Raw genomic sequence first — 18,663 nt, forward strand, 5'->3', positions numbered from 1 at the left:
AATCATCCTTCAGCTGTCATGGAAAAAAAAAAGTGACAAAAGTGCATTTGTGTCTGTCATTTTTTTGTCTGTTTGGTTTATATATCCTTTGACAAGACTCTCCCACAGAAACAAACCCTCGTCCCTAGCCTGCACCCCGAAAACTCTCCCAGTGGGCCCCGGGCTGCAGCAGCTCTGCAGCCATTTTTTTTTTTCCCTCCGAGGGAGGCTGCAGCTGCCGGGTCCCAGCACAGGCTGTGGAGCCTTGGTGCTCATTTCTGAGAACACGGTAGTTACCAGACTCTGACCTTCCTAAGACTTGTGTGTTCAGGCAAGGGTGGCCTCACGGTCTGGGTTTGTATTGTTTCTGGAACGTAGTGGGCAAATAGAGTGCCCCTAGAGAGAAGGCTGTTCTCACTCAAAGACAAGTAGCTTTGATGCCTGACATCTTGGGAAAGTCTCAGAAGGCTCGGGCTTATGGCATCAGACTACATCCATCCATCTCAGCTCTGGGCTCCTCCAGCCCCCAACCCGCAGGCACTCGGGAGTTGGTCTGCGATATTAAGGCTGCATATTTTGCAAAATGAATCAACTTGAGTCATGCACAGCCACACTATAGAGGCTGTTACTTCTCCTCCCACAGACAAAACTCTGCCCATGAAATACTGAAGACCATTTGCAGAACATTGACTACCCACTCCCTAAACGTGCTATGGTTTCTGTGTTTAGTACAGCGCCACAGAATTGCCAAGCTGCTCCATCTGCCCAGAGCTCCCTTCCTCCAGTACGCATGCCCTCCAGCAGCCGGTTTCAATGTAACCACTTCTGTCATGGTTCTGCCAACTCCCCAGTAACAAAGCCCTTTTCCCCCATGCTTCACCTGATCTGTGTACTTTTATTTTCTTCACTGTTGTTCAGTTACAGTTGTCCTTATTTTCCCCCCATTCCTCTCCCCTGCCCTACTCACCCCCACCTCCCACACTCAATTCTCCCCCACCTGGCTGTCTTTGTCCGTGGGTCCTTTATACACGATCTGTGTACTTTTATTTGTTCATTTTTCCTTGTAAGCCTTATTTCACTTATTTAAATAGTACATATTTTAATGGCACTGTATGCCAAACACCATGATGCCACTTTTTCTAAAATACTGCAATGTTTGTCTATAAAAATGATCTCTTTGACAAAACTATAGTTCTTATGAAGTCGAGGGCTTTGTCATCTAGATCTTAAAATCCCAAGTGCCCCAGGCTCATGACTTATATTTACAAAAACAAATCAATGTCCTGCCCTCTACAATTCAGCCCTAACTAACCATTGTTTATCGGATCATTGTTAGCCATACCCACAGAAAACAAGCCACGCCTAGCCTGAGTAGTCATGCACCCAAGTACTAGCTTTGAATGCGGGAACAACGGATTATTTCATGATGGGTAGCTGGGAAAGTTAGTGTCTCAGTTTCTTCGTCCTTAAATAGAGATTAAAATGCTCACACTTTGAGTGTGAGAATTAAAGAAAATAATGTGTAAAATGCATTTTTCATTTATACCAATGTTCTATGAGTGATGGACATGTTTTAATGATCAATATGATTAGGAATCTTGTTCAAAGCAACATCATAAACTTTTAGAATGACACATAGTGAAACATTGAGGAATGCTGTCAGGGCTGGACAAGCAGCTCAAATGCAATAAATGGTGTCCACCTTGTGTGCCAACAAGACTCCTCTGGGCTCATCTCAAAGCATCAGGGAGGTGTCATCATTCAGTTACTTAGATACAGACGCTCTTGCAGATGTAAGGTGGAAAGGGGACCAAGGTACACAAAAGGCATTCCAGGGCAGGCAACTAATCACCACCATGCACTCACATCAGTAAGAGGCACGTATGAAATGGCCAAGGCCTCGCAGTCTTTAAGCCACTGTGTCAGGGTGACTTCACAGGACGGGACCCCTCCCCAAGGTCATGGACTGGCACCCTGGGCAGCAGGGCAGCTATTTACGCCGGGACAACACACGTAAACAGAACTGTCCTGGGCAACCGGGATACATGGTTGCCCCGTATAGTTAACGAAAGGAATACAGACTTTTATTTTTAAAAAAGACTAAGTATAGTGATGAGATGATGTGATTGACGCCGCTAGGAGCTCACTCTAGCGCTGTAAGAAAAATGCAGTGGTGGTCAGTGAGCCAGGGCGCAGGAAAAGCACTCGGGTCTCTGGCCGCAGAGCAGGGAGAGGAAGCCGATGTTGTCAACTAGGATGACCGCATCAGCTGAGAGATTCCGTAGACCAGTGGGGAAAGGGAGGTAGAAACTGGCACTTGAAGTATATTTAATGAAAGCCCTGTTTCATAGCAGACATTTTATAAATGTTTATCCACTCATCAATGTCCACAGTCAACAAATATCGGAGCAGTAGTACAGACCGAGAACTGTTCTGAACAATAAAACACCGGCCCTCCCCAGTCTTCAGAGCCAACCTGGTCAGTATGGCGGAGGTCAAGTCTCTCTGATACCATCTAACGATCCCATACAATTTCCATAGTACTTCCGACAGGGTTCTGCTGAACAACAAGTTGACCCAAAAGGTCATATAAAAAAAGTACCTTTCAAGTTTCTACTATTAAAAACCATGTTGCAAAAGACAATCCTGTGCATATAAATTGAAAGCTTGTGAGAACATCCAAGAAAAATGACAAATGAGGAAAAATTATTTGAAACACATATGATTAAGGACTGATAACACATAGAGAACTCTAATATTCATAAAACTAAAAATAGAATATTGAACAAGAATTACGGGTAGAAAGTTTATAGGAAAAGTCAAATGACAAACTTATGGGAGATGTTCAATTTCATTTATAACTAATGAAATGCAAATTAAAAGTTACAAGATACAATCTATCAATTTTGCCAGCACTAAGAAGTTTCAAAATATCTACCTGGCAACTACATGGAGAAATAAATTCATAAAAATGCTAATAATCAATTTTAATAATTATTATAATTTTAAAATGGCATAATCCTTAATGCAGCAATTCAACTTCTAGAAATGTACATTATTTAAGTCACAATGAGAAATTTTTTTCTTGACATCATTCTAATTTTCTGTATTTTTCTGAGTATTTTTGCCTGCTCATCCTATTAGGTAATTTAAAAAATATTTTCTCCTATTTACTTGGATTTGTTTTATTTTATTATATATTTAAATTCTTCATATATTAATTATTTTTGTTTTTACCAATAATAAAAAATTAAACTTCTGTATTTCTCTCTGAGTATAGATTTTGGTATGCAATATTCTAAAGTGCTTTATTTCCCAATGTTATCTTAGAACAAATTATTATCTAAGTAGTGTTTTATTTTTGTTTTAATTAATTTTAATTAAAATGATAGAATGCATTTTTATTGCACAGTCTGAAAATTACACCTATAAAATTACTTTTGTATGTTTTAGAATTTATTGAGATTTTCTTTATCATCTAGTTTATGATTATTTAATTGTCCATTGGGCACTCCCATTTTTCTTTGTATCTCTAATTGATTTTTCTTTATATATCTGGTATAACATTAAATGAATAAAGTCAATATCTGTTGCTACATATATTGTGAAGTTGGGCTTTCATTTTTTTTTTCAAGGATAATATTATATTAGTCATTTTTTTGTATATTAAGTTTTAATTTCTTAAAAAAAATTTTCTGGCTGGAAGATATGGTCCCTCCCAGAGGCTAATCAATTCTTAGTGAGAGCAGGATTCAGGTCAGAGCATGCTTTTTTAAAATTACTTTTTATTTTAGCTCAACTGAGGTACAATTACCATATAAAATTGTCACATGAAGTGTGCATCACGATGATTTGACATAGGTAGTACACATGGGAAAGGATTCCCACCATCTAGGTTAGTGACACATTCATTACCTCATCACACTTGTTTTTGTTCGGTTCGGTTCGATTTGGTGAAAACATGTGAGTCCTACTCTCCGCAAATGTTCACTTCGCAGCCGCGCTATCACTGCAGTCACCGTGCTCTGCATTAGATGCTCAGAACGCAACCCTGCCTACAGCGGAAAGTTTGCACCCTTTCCCCCACGTCTCCCTGCATCTTCACCCCGAGCCCCTGCTTGCTTCTCTGACTTAGTGTAATGTCCTCCAGGTTCATCTGTGTTGTCAAAAGTGGCAGGATTTCTTTCTTTCTCAAGGATGAATAATATTTCAACGCACACACACACACACACACCCCACATCATCAGGAACACGCCTCTGACATGCAAACCAACCAATCCAGATAGATCCAAATAAGGGAATCCTCCATTTGGCCCATTCACCCCAGAAAGCAATACTTTTCTGATGTATTCATCCCAGGGCAGGGTACGAGGAGTTATCCCTATAGTTTAGAACCTGCCCAGACCATTCAAACTAGTCAGTCTTCAACTCTTTGCCCTGCCCTACCCCACAGTCAAGGTTGTGGCCTGAAGCCATCGCTTGCTCCTGTGACGCGGTGCCGGTCCGTCCTGCGGCGCTGCATGTCGGGCCGAGCCTCTCGTTTCTAGGGGGAACCATGAGGAACACTCAACTTCCTCTCAATGGCATCGGCCTCTCTGTGTCACCACTCAGTCACCTGCACAAATGGAGACCCAGGCACAGAACACACTATCTCCCTGGTCAGTACTTTTACTGAAGTTACATTCTGCCTAAAACTGATCATTCCTCTCTATATTCGTATTTTTCAGCATTATTAAGAAAGAGAACCTCTGTGAGTATCATGGAGTCAACACTGTGTGATGGAATGTCCTTCTACAGTTATGGAAGACCCCGAGGAAGCGCAGGTCTGGAAGGAGGAAGAGCGCAGCAGAGAAAAGCCCCCAGGCCCCTGGCCAGTAGCACTCCCGGGGGCAGAAAGGCTGCAGTTTTGCTGGGAAATCCAGAAACACGGAGCTGCCAGAGTGGGGCCATGAAGGGCAGCGGGTGGGGACATGACGTGTCTGAAAAATTAAATCCTCTGCTGAACTAGGACTTACTCTGTAATTCTATAGCCAAGCTCCTGCCCAGGGGCTGCAGAGGCTATGGGTCAGCAGGACCGGCAGTCCGCAAAACCCGGGGATGGGGGACGCGAACCAGCCGGAACCCTCTAGCGCCTCCACGACGCTCTGCTCATAAACGTACCCACAATGACCTCCAGCGCAGTTCTGTCTTGCAAGTATCAAGGGAATTCCTTTTTCATCCTACTCTAGCCTGGAAACGCGGAGAGATGGGGATTCTGGGAAACCATGCCGGAAGAACCAAGCAGACACAACGCCAGCCTCCAGCTGTCCCTCTGCTGTCATCAGGCCGTATTTGCCAGGGGTCTCTGCCCGTCTCACCGTTCTGATCTTTCCTGTGTTCTTTTGTTTCAAGCTTGTCCCTTATAAAGGGCAGACATTTGTTTTAATGAAGGTGATTGTTGCTCCCCAGAGAAGGTTGTCTTTTAATAAGGATGCTAAAACTATTTGTCTCTATTTTCCGAATTAATTTGTCTGACTTTCCTGTCATCTTTTTGGTGCTCCATATTTGTCATTTATATTATGTATTTCTGTGTTTTTCCGCTTGAAGGTCTTGGCTTTTATCTCTCCCTGCGCTTTAATAGGTACACATCTGCTTTTGATTATTTTGATGATTACTTTTAAGATTTTTTAAAAATATCCTTAAACCTATATCTGTCGGTTGAACAAGGTCAGGACAAAACACCGAGGCATAACGGCAAAAGCCCCAGCCAGGCGAACAATCAGATGCCAGCGGACACCCAGCCCCAGCCGCTCGTAGCCCTGTAACGTCTCCCTGTCTCCTTCTTCCGCTGACCCTGGAGAGCTGCTTTGTGGTCCCGTGTCACAGCGAGAACAGGGCCTCGGATACTATCATTATTGCCACCAGTATCCAGTGCCGGCTGCGTGCTAGGCCATGTGTGATCCTTGCATCACCTCATTTAACCCTCACAACATCCCTCCAAAGCAGTGTTACCGTTTTCATTCCAGTAAAGCGGGGCTCATGAAGATTAAAGGACTTGTCAAGGTCGCTTAGGCAGTAAGGACCAGAATGAGATTTAAACCCAATTACTTCTCACCTCAAATCAGTCCTCTGAACTGTAACCCAGACTGTACATACACAACAAGTTTTCTAAGCTCTAAGTCATACCAACTTACAAGCACGTTTTGGAAAAAGCATTATTTTATGTGCGTACTCAATAAACGACAATTATTATTGTAACTATCATCTTCGATTCTCCCCGCATGTAGAATGTTTAACCCACTTTTCTTACCCCTCCTCTTCCCCCACCTTGCCTTCCCCCACCACCTCATCCACACCCAGCCGTGCCACAGCCCCACCCACGCTGTCCTGGCCGCCGCAGACACCAGCCCCTATAAAGCAGCAGAGCCTGAGTCCTGCTAAAGACCGGGCAATTCGGACTGATTGGTAGATGGGAGAAGAAGGATACCCTCTTTCCTCGTGCTCAGTGGGAGCAGTTTTCTCTGTGCTCAGCAACATCAGGGGAGCAGGCCTCAGGTGACGACTTTTCCCTTAAAGACTCGTGGTCCTGCAGTTGTAGCAGTGACTTCGAGTTCTGGAGAAAGGGGGCATTAGCCCCAAATGTTGGTGGGGTGTGAGTTTTCATCTTCTCTTGTGTCCCCATGGGAATTTTAGTGGAAATCTGAGAGATCCAGTTGTATCTTGATTTTGTGATGCTTGGCATTAAAAAAAAAAATTCTAACCAAATCCAATGAGTTAAATCTACGCGTTCCAGCCACAGAACTGACAAGGTTAAAACCGTGTGGGTCGGTTTTGCAGAGGCAGAGTAACAGCAGCAAGAGCAAAGGCACTGGCAGCAAACATACTTGGGTGTGAATGCCGGCTTCGCCAATGATTAGCTGGAAGGCCCTGGGCACATCACTCAGTGTCTCTGTGCCTCACTTAACTCACCTGTAAAACAGGGTTAACGATGCCTACCTGGCCAAGTATAATGAGGACAACAAATAGTTACCGGCACAGAGAAAATACTCAATGGATGGCAGTTGCTTCTGGGGGTGACGTGCGGTGTCTCTTGTCACTCTCGCACGAACTGCTTTTCCCTCGGGGTGACCGTGGCAGTTGCCCGGCGAAAGCGAACTCATGCGGAGCCCCAAAGCGTTGGTCAGCCTGAGCTTTGCTACTGTATACACAGATTACGAACTACTTAGTTGATTTACACATTTCTTCAGCGGAAGGGAAATATTTACTGGGTAGATTCAATTGAATTAAAACAAACAGATTAAGAGGAGTCTGGAGGCAGCCCCTCCACTCAGCAAGGCACAAGCCGCCTTGCTCTGAGCAGCAAACTCATGCCAACAGCTTGACGAATTTAGCAGTAACATGAGGAGGTGTGACTAGACGGCAAAAGGGGCTGAAATACGTGAGGAGGAGGGATTTCTCTTCGCATTGTATTCGCATCAGCTCGCTAATCCAGACCCGCACAGACAAGGAACGCCAAGTCTGCGCGAAAGAGCACGGGCCGAAAGGCCTGCGATGTAGGACGGTTCCGTTTCCGTGAGAGGCAGGGCCATCTTATACATGCTGGGGTTTTTTTTTCTCCAAAGGTGAAATGGCACGTTAGCCCTTTATAATTCAGACCAGGTTTTCTCATAAATGGAAATTTGTATTGGATCAGGTGATCAGCCTCCCAGGGTGGCCACACAAGCATTTCTAGTCCTGAGAGCATGAAGTGACAAGCGCCACGGCGGATGACGTGGAGCCCCCTGAAGCAGCGTTTCACGGCAGCCACAGCGTTTGCTTGCCTGCGTGCTGGTTTTAGACATTCCGCGTGAAGCTGAATGCTCTCGGAGACTGTCTACTCTTTTTATAACAGTGCTCAGTGGCGGTGAAGTATGTTCTTACAACAACATGGGATGATGCTTCTATGGATTTTCTAGCACCTTCTAGTCTACATTACATGTCTGCCTTAGCTTAATTATGTCACAGGAAGCACTGCTTAGCCCCAGATTTCCCAAACTGTGCTCCCCAGCTTAGTATTTCAGGAAATGTTAACAGTTCTAGAAAAAAAATTACTTTGTAAGATAACTTTTTACAAAGGTATGGAAATGCAATACACAAAAACTCCCTCTTGGAGATTCACAATGCACATTAAATTATTAAGGATTCTAAGGTAAAGAAACCTTTCAAACTTCATCTCATTGGCTGCCATGAAAATTAATTTTCTTTCATACCAAGTTTTTGTTTCGTGTAACCCTAACTAAAATCCTGAGAACAGCACTCAGGGAGACCCCAGACTGGAAAATCTACTTATTTCCACACGATAGTGCACATATTGTTTAACACCCAGAGTAAAACAATAGCCCGATACATACGCTCTCAGTTGCATTCAGCACTGTGATAATAAACACTGTATACTATTGATATGTCAAAGGTAACCTGAACTTTTGCACACGATCCTGAGAAGGTAGTGATCATGTCTAACATAGAATTCAGGGGGAAATAGATTACAAGCGTCCGTGGGAAGGCACCATAGCTTCTCTCACTTCTGTCTCTGGAGTTTCAACCATGATTTCTGGGACAGCATCTTCCCCAGGAGAATTTGCTCAGATGGAAGCGTGGGTTCAGTGTTCGCCCTCAGGCAGGGAGTATCTGTACTGGCACTGCTGCTACTGCAAAGACTCAGCAATATACAGATATATTGGCTGTCTCTAGTGTTTTCAATAGTATTTTCTTTCTTCTTTTCTCAAGGATATAATTAGTCTACTCCCCTTGCTGTGTTTTTTACTCTGAAACTATATGTAAAAAAAAAAAAAAAAAAAAAAAAAAACCAACAACCAAACCCCGTCTCCATATAAGGATGTAAAAGCAAACTTGAGTTAGGGTTCCCGGCTCTAAAGGAGAGGGTCCTCCTGAATGAGTGAGATTTCATACTTTGCTGACGACACAACACATTAGGCCGGGAAGAGTCTTAACCCATCTGTCTGCTGCTGGAAGTGTGCACTCTGACTAGGCAAGGCCAGGAACTTTGGGGTAGGGGAAGGGAATTCACTGTGCAACCCGGATTCCCGGCGTGCACTAGTGATCTGACCCAGAAAGGTCCAGACCCAGCCCTCGTCTGTAGTTCTGGCAGACCTGCTGGAGACCAGCGGCTCGGGCTTATTTAATTACCTCGTAGCTGGTGGAGTTCATGCGGCTTTCCATGGCACTTGAAAACCAAAGGGTTTGGTTTCATGTTCTTGAACTTGGGTGACACAAATATTTCAGTGGTGAATCAGTCCTGGAGAAGGGAGGTGGGTAAGGTGGGGAGTGTTTGTAGAAGACATTTCATCACCACTAGTCAAACATGTCTCATTGTTGGTTCAGGAGGTGCCGGTATTTTCCTCTTCGAAGGGGATGCTCAGGGAGCCAAGAGCTTCCAGCCTGGAGCTTAGCTGCAGGGAAGGGCAGTGGCCATTTGCACACAGGAAACCCGCAGGACTAGTTGCTTTGGAATGTTGATAGTCTTAAGGGAACGGTTTTGTGTCTTTCCTCGGTGGAGCAAAAAAAATTGGTAGGTCTATGTAAAAAAAGACCGAGGCAATCTTAGTGTTGCTATGGAAAATTTGTCCTCTGGCATGGCTTTTTTTAAAAAAGACTCCTCTAGTTGCAGAACCCCAAGAATGAGGTCAAGAAACTTGTAATTTCAGCAAATCATCACTGCTGATATCAATAGTTAAAAGGCTCGGTTGAGAGATGAGAATATGGGATTTCTTTGGCTTGAGTGCCTCACTCGGACCATAAGCGAAAGAGACCCAGACCTTACCTAGCAGTGTCCCCCAAGAGCCCTCGCCCTTCAGGTGAAGAGGAGGTGGCACCATGGCCCTGAGTAGCCTTCCAAGCCTCGGGAAATGCAAGTCATCTAAACAGCTTGCTGTCATTCTTGGGGGTGGGTGGCATTGTAAGTGGCAAGGAGGTCCGAGAAGATTGCATTAAGAAAAATCATAGCTGGAGCATGCCAAGAAACACAAACCAAAAGGAAATATTTTAAGAAAATAAACAAAGCTACTGAGTCAAACATACAAAGCAGGAAAGAGGAACAAAAGATTGTTTGAGGCCTGAGGTTTGAACATTTTGAAGCCACATATGTGGATGGGCCAGCCCAAGAACTGGAGAAGTCTTCCAGCTGTGTAAGCGTTGAGGCAGCCTGCTCCCGCCAGGGGTTCCCCAGCCTGCGGGGCCCTGAGCAAGCCCACCGAGCTAGCTGCCTGTGCTGGCTTGAACTCAGCCTTCAGCGATGCAGAAATAGGGCCCTTCAACGGTAGGCCACACAGATGGGGCCGAGAGGGCTGACCGCCTCCCCGCCCCGCCCCCGCCGGCTGAGGAGCTCCTGTCATATGCACTGAAGTGTCCTCCAGCCCGAAATCCGTTGTTCGGGAAGCCAGAAGGACATGAGTGATACATCATATAACAGTGCTATATCCGTGTGTGTATACCGGGTTTTCTAAGTTCGGCCATCACGCTTCTAACCAAGAACCTGTCACATCAATATTGCACTTGTCTTCAGAATCCCAGAACTCTGCAACGGAATTTCTTGAGCTGGATCATTTCAGTTTCCCTGAAGTTAAACTCTGTGAAAGGAGATACAAGTTGGACACACTTCAGGGTCAAGCAAATGTTCTGCTGAATAGAGGGAGGTTCCAGCACCCGACAGCCTTTATCAGAGAGGAATGTCTTGATGGGAATGAATCCGGAGTCCCTTCTCACCTCCGTGTGTGTCACCAGAGGGTGTTGGAACCCACTGGTTTGGCCACAGCGATATGCCTTTCATCGAGACGTGCTCTAATGCCGTGCCTCTGGCTCCTGAGAAGGGTCCGCAGAGCACATGCCGTATGAAAACTAAATCTGTTGTGAAACTGTTGTCAGAAGAATAACCATATCTGATTGCAAGTTATTTTTGTGATTAAAGGCCAGAAAGCGTGTGTCTCCTGAGGAATGAGGATATTTCTTCTGTTTTGTTGATGAAGGTCATCAGGTTTTCCTTGCCACTGTGCTGGCCAGGAAACTCATCGCTCAATTTCATTGTCATAACTCTGTAACTTCTCATGATCAGTGTAGTTCTGGCCTCCTCCTTTCCTTGTTTCTGCTTTTCTTTCATTAATGCAAGGCGGGCAAAAGGAGGTTATGGTTGTGAGTACATGAAGCACACTTTATTCCTGTGTTATTTATTAATTATTGTATTATTTCTTTGCATTACAACTGTAAACCAACTTTTGTCGACCCCTGTATATATATACATATACATACATATACAAACATATATACACATATATTTTATATTCATAGGTATGTGTACCTTTTTTTGGAATTAGGACACAAATACCAGGAAGTGTTACTCATTAATGAAACCAGAATTCTCATAAATACATGGTCTGTAGCTGCAGATACTACTCCAAAGCGACATCCGCCACCCACTCATCTCACGTTAGGCTGAAATACCTTGTTTTACTGAAGGAGGGATAGCAGAATTTGTATCAAGGAGGTGATAATCCTTTGCCCTGGTATCTGTTCTTGGAAGACATTGGTTGGGAAGAGAGAAAAAGCACAACTCTCACCATTGTTGAGCTGTTTAGGGCAGGACAGTGCTGAACCCGGTGAAGTGGAGAGTGTGGTGGAAAAGTTGCTACAGCGTTGTGACGTCGGGGAAGAGACAGAGAAAGAACAGGAAAATACAGCAAGAAGTTGGAATCTTCGCTGGCATAAATGACTACGGGAGTTTTTTGGAATTGGAACTTTTATATTTCATTGAAATTATCTAATCAACCAAGATGTAAAGTGATATTGTTCATTACTATTTTTAAATCAAAATTGCTACTTTTGATTTGAGTGGAGAAGGCAGAGAGCTGACAGGTGTTAGGGAATGTTATCAGGGACAAACGGGTTCCCTGCTTAGTGGAATGTTCAAATGAGAAAAGAAAGAATAAAAAGCAGGGGCAAGGTAAAGTATGGAAAGATAAAAGTCAGTGTGAGCAGCTGACTAGAGTGAGAGCTCACTGACAACAACCCAGGGCCTTGAGAGTCTGCAGGTGCTGAGCAGGGCCACCGTAGTCCATGGTGCTTGGACTGCAGAGAGGAGGCTCCGAGGACAGGGTCTGACTCTCAGGGACAGCAAGGAGGCCCTGCTAGACTACATTCACAAATATATCTCTATTTCAGGTTTCTCAAGGAGACATCAGCCTCAAATTGCAAGCTTCCTTTTCATAGATCTGGATGGATCACGGCACAAGGACATGGAAACTGCCTGGTAATACAAGGGAGGGCACAGGACAGGTGTGCTCAGTGTCCAAAGAGACAGTGCAGGTGCTCCAAAAAGAGGTTTCTGTAAGTGAGAATGGCCGGAACAGGCTCCATGGAGGATGTAGATTAGGGACAATTTTACATGATGGGTAACAATTTCTCTACCTTCATTTGTTGACTAGTAAACAGATGAACCCATGAATATTTAACACTGATAGTACTCTAAAAATTCACTCTGTTTATCTTTTAACAAAGAGTATAACACCATGAGAAATAAAACCTGAAGTACTTAATAACGGGCCCAGATATAGGAACTGAGTAGAATAAGTAGGAAGATATCTGATTTTTCTTTACGTATGTGATTTATTTTTTTATTTTACTGTCATGGAAACAAATTGCCTGTATGTTACTGCTTTGGAAATGGCAATTGCTAAAATACACAGAAATCATAAGTATACATCTGATTCTAGAGAGGATGATTTTTAACCATCAAAAGGGACTGATGAGCTATTATAACTTGGGTTATCCATAAAAGAGGAGATCAGTTTTAAGATGCTTTGTCATTAGAACTGTGAACTCAAGAAACAAGGACAGTTATGGTTAGAATGTGATTCAAACACTTAACATGTAGTGATAATTTTCTCAGTTTAGGAAGATAAATAAAAAGCAAACATTTTATTATTCTATGCATTCAGTATGCACATTGGTTTTTAAAATTTTGTTAAATATTTTGTGTATTGATTTTTATAGAGAAGGGAAGGGAGGGAGAAAGAGAAGGAGAGAAATATCAATGTGTGTTTGCCTCTCACACACCCCCTACTGAGGACCTGGCCCACAACCCAAGCATGGTTGCCCCAACTGGGAATCGAATCAGTGACCTTCTGGTTCGCAGGCCAGCACTCAATCCACTGAGCCACACCAGCCAGGACACATATTGGGTTTTAACAATAATTTTAATAAATAATTTATACCCTGCTATTTCCAAGGAAAAAAATGATTTGATGTAATAGTTAAAAAGGAACAAATTATATACAAGAAAGCACATATGGAGAAGGGTGTGGTAAAGTCATTAAAAGGAGGTGCCTTGAAATAACACTTGGATAGAAGGGATGAGATTGAAACTTCACAGGTGCCTTCACACACCAAGCTCTTCCTTTTCTCCTACCTAAATGCATTGACAGGTGCCTACCTTTTGATGCCTCCTAACTGAATATCTGGTTTGCTCAGCACGTGTTTTAATTGCACTCACTTGGTTAGACTGTGAAAGCCTAAAAGGTGTACACAGCTTCCTACAAATAAGTACTTACAGTTAACACTCACTGGTGTGTGCGCAGTGCAGTGTGGGCTACAAAACACACTCACATGCATCCCATTACATCAGACTTCAAACACTTGGAAACTGAGACTTTCACATGCTGTGTTCTACCACTGTGCCTACTTTTTAAAAGTGTTTTCCCTACTCTTCCAATTTTACCCTCAAATGATGAAATAATAAAGAGTTTCTCATTCCCAGTTTACAGATGAAGAAATTTAATGCTACCACCAACTTAACTTGTAACTTAGAAGGGCCATTAAGAAAACATATAAATGTCCCTCCCAATAAATTCATGTGCTTCTACTCTTTGATTTACAGGTTTTGTTTTTATTTTTCAAAAATTTCAGTATTAGTATTACATTATTTCTCCCATTTTAATTTTAAAAAATCATTATCAACTCTAGCAGGTGTATTTGTCTTTCAATTCCAGCAACACAGTAGACTGACCTAAGTGGAACCCCTTTTTTCCATAAATAAAATGTTGCCAGAAGAAAAGTATTTAAAATATAAGTGCTTACAAGAAAGAGAAATGTCCAGCTGCCAGGAATAAAAAGTGACCTAAAAGACAGAGGCTGAAAAAAATACATATTAAATTTGTGGAAGGCAATCAAAGCAGTATTTACAGGGACATATACATACCTGTAAATATATATGTATATATATTCTGTGTGTGTATATATAGAATACATATAATAAAAAATGGAAACCTATAAGCTAATGTGTAATTTAAGATAACCAAAAGAAAGATGGAGAAAGAAATTAATAGAGAAAATCAAAATAGATAGAGAAGTATACAAATCCAAAACTCACTCTTTAAAGGGCTAATAAAATAGTCAAATTCATCACAAAACTAATAAAGAAAAATTTAAAAGGGGATATAACTCTAGATACAGTGAAGGCATTTTTCAATCTTTTCAGAATGCTAAGAGTACTTTTGTTTCAGTAAATTTAAAAACTAGGATCCAATTAACAATACTATAGAAAAAAAGGTAAATTATCAATACTGATCAAAAAAATAGATAAACTGAATATCTATTTAAAAATTAAATTGAGTTTAAAAAAATCCATCTCAGTATTTCATCTTTACAAACTCTTCCCACAAATCCAACATCAACACAATCAGGCTCGGACAGTTTTATAGACGACTTTTACTGAACCTCCAAGGAGCACAAGAGCTCTGCCTTACACAAACTGTTCCAGAGAATGATAAAACAGGAATTCTCAGACTCGTTTTATGAGGTAGGATGACCTTGATTCCAATTCATGATGACGACCAGGGAAAACTGCAGGCAGACTGCACTCATTAACACAGATGCTAATATCCTCCACATAGAAGAAACAAAACCTTTCCGCCTCCTTCATCCCACGGTTCTCAGAGACCAAGAGGAGACTGTCATGGTGCACGTGAACCAGCCTTCTGCAGCCATCTTTCACCATCAGTCAAGGATATGGAGTGCTGGCTGCTTTCCCCCAAGAGACCCAGTGGGCCCCACTCACTAAAACTAGAGCCACACCCTCCACCCCCAGGCCTCCAGCCTCTTCTTCCACGATCCAGAATCAAGAAAGGGCTTCCCAGCACTGAAGGACTCTAAGTGGAACTAAGTCTAGGCCCTCCGACCTCCCAGCCTTTTAACAGGTCAAAATAGGGCCCAGAGGGTTCCACCTTATGCATTAGAGAGTGTTAACTGTAAGTACTTATTTGTAGGAAGAGCTTTGTACACTCTTTAGCCTTTCGCAGTCTAACCAAGTTAGTGCAATTAAAACATGTGCTGAGCAAAACAGATATGCAGTTAGGTGATATCAAAGGGTAAGTACCTGTGAATGCAAACAGCACTTAGAAGTAACAAAGCTGAACCGACTGAAAAATCAGCACTTCTCGATTCATAAGAGAGTGGGGGACACAGGGCAAACTATGGTAAGACATGAGACTGTTTCTCCCAAGACTGGAGAAACAGACAGGAAAACGGAGGGAGTCTTGGCTTACCAAAACAGAGACTCATGAGTGGGACCCAATGCCAGAGCAGGAAAACTCCAACTATAATTCGTGATCTGCTGGAAGCTCAATGCAGACAACTCTGAGAGTTAAGAACTTGAGAGAGACCCAGTCAGGGGAGGCCCCCATAATTTTCTAAAATTTACCTGCAAGAACTCAACCAGGTTTTCACAGTCAGTATCAAAGAAAAAGCCCTCATGCTTCTGGCAGGAGAAGGGAAAAGAAACACATCAGATCACTCTGCTCTTAACAAAACCTGTCCTTGGGAGAAACTAGTAAACCAGAGGCTATTCTCAGAGCTTCACTAGAGCCTGGGAGAAGGAAAATACCCAGCTCCAGCCTGCTCTAACCACCCTTCCTCATCTAAGAGGGCAGAAAAAAACTGAGAAACACATGTCAAGTTCACAGTCCAGAAGTGCAGGCTCACTCAAGGACTGACACCTAATCATACAGGACTACAGAATGCTTCCCATCCCTGACATCACACCACCACATTATAGTAGTTAGTTTTATCCTGTACAACATGTTCGCCTATCAAGAGAAAAATTACATGTCATAACTAAAGGCAAAAAAAAAAAGCACAATTTGAAGGCTCAGAAGAAGTATCAGAAACACACATGGAATGCTGGAATTATCAGACTGGGAATTTAAAATACCTGTGATTAATACGCTAAGGGCTCTAATGGATCAACTAGACAACTTACAAAAACAGATGGGTAATATAAGCAGCAAGATGGAAATTCTAAGGAATAAAATGCTAAAGGACAAAAACACTATATCAGAAATGAAGAATGCATTTGATGGACTTATTAGTAAACTGAGAAGGCTGAAAAAATAATTCCTAAGCTAGAGGATCTATCAACAGAAACCTTCTACTCTGAAAACCAGAGAAAACAAAGACTGAAAACACAGAAAAGACTATCTAAGGACTGCAGGATGACTACAAAAGGTGTAATGTATATGTAATGGGAATACCAAAAAGGAAAGGAGGGGAGAGAATATAAGATGTATTTGAAACAATAAAGACTGGGAATTTTCCTCAAATTAATATCAGATACCAAATCACATCTCCAGAAATCTCAGAGAACACCATGAAGAATGAATGCCAAAGAAAAACCAGAAAAAAAGAAAAAGAACCCGACACCTAGGCATATCATTTTCAAACTACGAATCTCAAGAGAACACCAAGCAGAAAAAAAAGCCAAAATAAATGCCAAAAAAGTTTCTACACCTAGACATGTCATCTTCAAATTACAAAAAACAAAGATAAAGCAAAAGTGCTGAAAGAAGCCAGAGGAGGAAAACACCTTACCTGTAGAGGGATGAGGATAAGAGTCACACCTGACTTCTGCTCAGAAACCATGCAAGCAAGAAGACAGTGGAGTGAAGTATTTAAAATGCCGAGACAAAAAAAAAAAAAACAGACAAACATGAACATAGAATTCTGTACCCTAAGAAATTATCTTTTAAAAGTTTAGACAGAATAAAGACTGTTTCAGACAAAAAAAAAATACCATTTATATCAGCATACCCCAAAATAAAATACTTAGGTATAAAGTATAAATCTCACAAAATATACATAAATCTGTAGGACAAAAACTATAAAACACTAATTATAAAAAACTAAATAGATGGAGAGATATTTCATTTTCATGAATAAGAAGATTCAACAGTACGGGATAGCCAAAGGGACAGAGGTGAGGCGGGAGATAGAAGAGGATAAATGGGATAAATGGTGATGGAAGGAGACTTGACCTGGCGTGGTGAACGCACAGTACAACATACAGGTGATGTATTATAGAAGTGTGCACCTGAAACCTATGTAATTTTATTATCCAATGTCACCCCAATAAATTCAATAAAATTTTTAAAAAATTATTTTTCTCCCTGGCTGGTGTAGCTCAGTGGATTGAGCGCGGGCTGGGAACCAAAGTGTCCCCGGTTCGATTCCCAGCCAGGGTACATTCCTGGGTTGCAGGCCATAACCCCCAGCAACTGCACATTGATGTCTCTCTCTCTCTCTCTCTCTCTCTCTCTCTCTCTCTCTCTCTCTCTCTCTCTCTCTCTCTCCCCCCTTCCCTCTCTAAAAATAAATAAATAAATAAATCTTAAAAAAAAGAGTTTCCTTATAAAAAGAAATTATTTTTCTTCTTCTTAATTGATCTGATAGATATTATTTTTTCTTTATAATAGCAAAAATGTACTAAATTACATGGGCTTATGTATATGTCTTATACACATATATAGTACACGTGCACATGTTTTTGTGTGTATACATGTAGATATGTGCACACTTAGCTCTGCATATATATATGAATTGCAGCAATGATACAAGAAACAGGAGGGAAGAATTAGGATTATTTTGTTACTATAGGGCACTCACACAGCCTATTAAGTAAAACAGTATTATTTGAAAGTGGTAGTGATCTTAGATTAGTTGTAAATCTGTATTGCAAACTCTAGGAAGACCACTAAAAAAAAGTAATAAAAATGTATAACTGAATTGCTAAGGAGAGAAAATGGAATTATGCAAAATTCTAAAACAAAACTATAAAAGGCAGAAAAAACTGAAAGATAAAAATAGGAACCAAAAAGGGCAACAAAAGGAAACATTAACAAATACAGTCGATATTAATAAAATTATACTAGTAATCACTTTAATTGTCAAGAGAATGAGAAGACAAGCCACAGACTGGGAGAAAATATTTACAAAAGATACAACTAATAAAGGACCATTATCCAAATATATACAAAGAACTCTTAACACTCAACAATAAGAAAACAAACAACACGATAAAAAAAATGGGAACAAGACCTTAACAGGGGCTAATTTGGTGACTAAGACCTCACCAAAGAAGATATGAAGATGGGAGAAAAGCACATGAAAAGATGCTTCACGTCGTATGTCATCAGGGAAATTGTACATTTAAAAAAAAACAATAAAACACCACTACACATCTATTAGAATGGCCAAATTCTGGAGCACAGGCAACCCCAAGTACTGGGGAGGGTGTGGAGCAGCGGGAACTCTTGTTCATGGGTGGTGGAAATGCAAAATGACGCAGCCACTTTGGAAGTTTTCTTATAAAACTAAACACACCCTTAC

The sequence above is a fragment of the Phyllostomus discolor genome, chromosome 6, assembly GCF_004126475.2.
Source record: "Phyllostomus discolor isolate MPI-MPIP mPhyDis1 chromosome 6, mPhyDis1.pri.v3, whole genome shotgun sequence".
Classification (NCBI taxonomy): Eukaryota; Metazoa; Chordata; class Mammalia; order Chiroptera; family Phyllostomidae; genus Phyllostomus; species Phyllostomus discolor.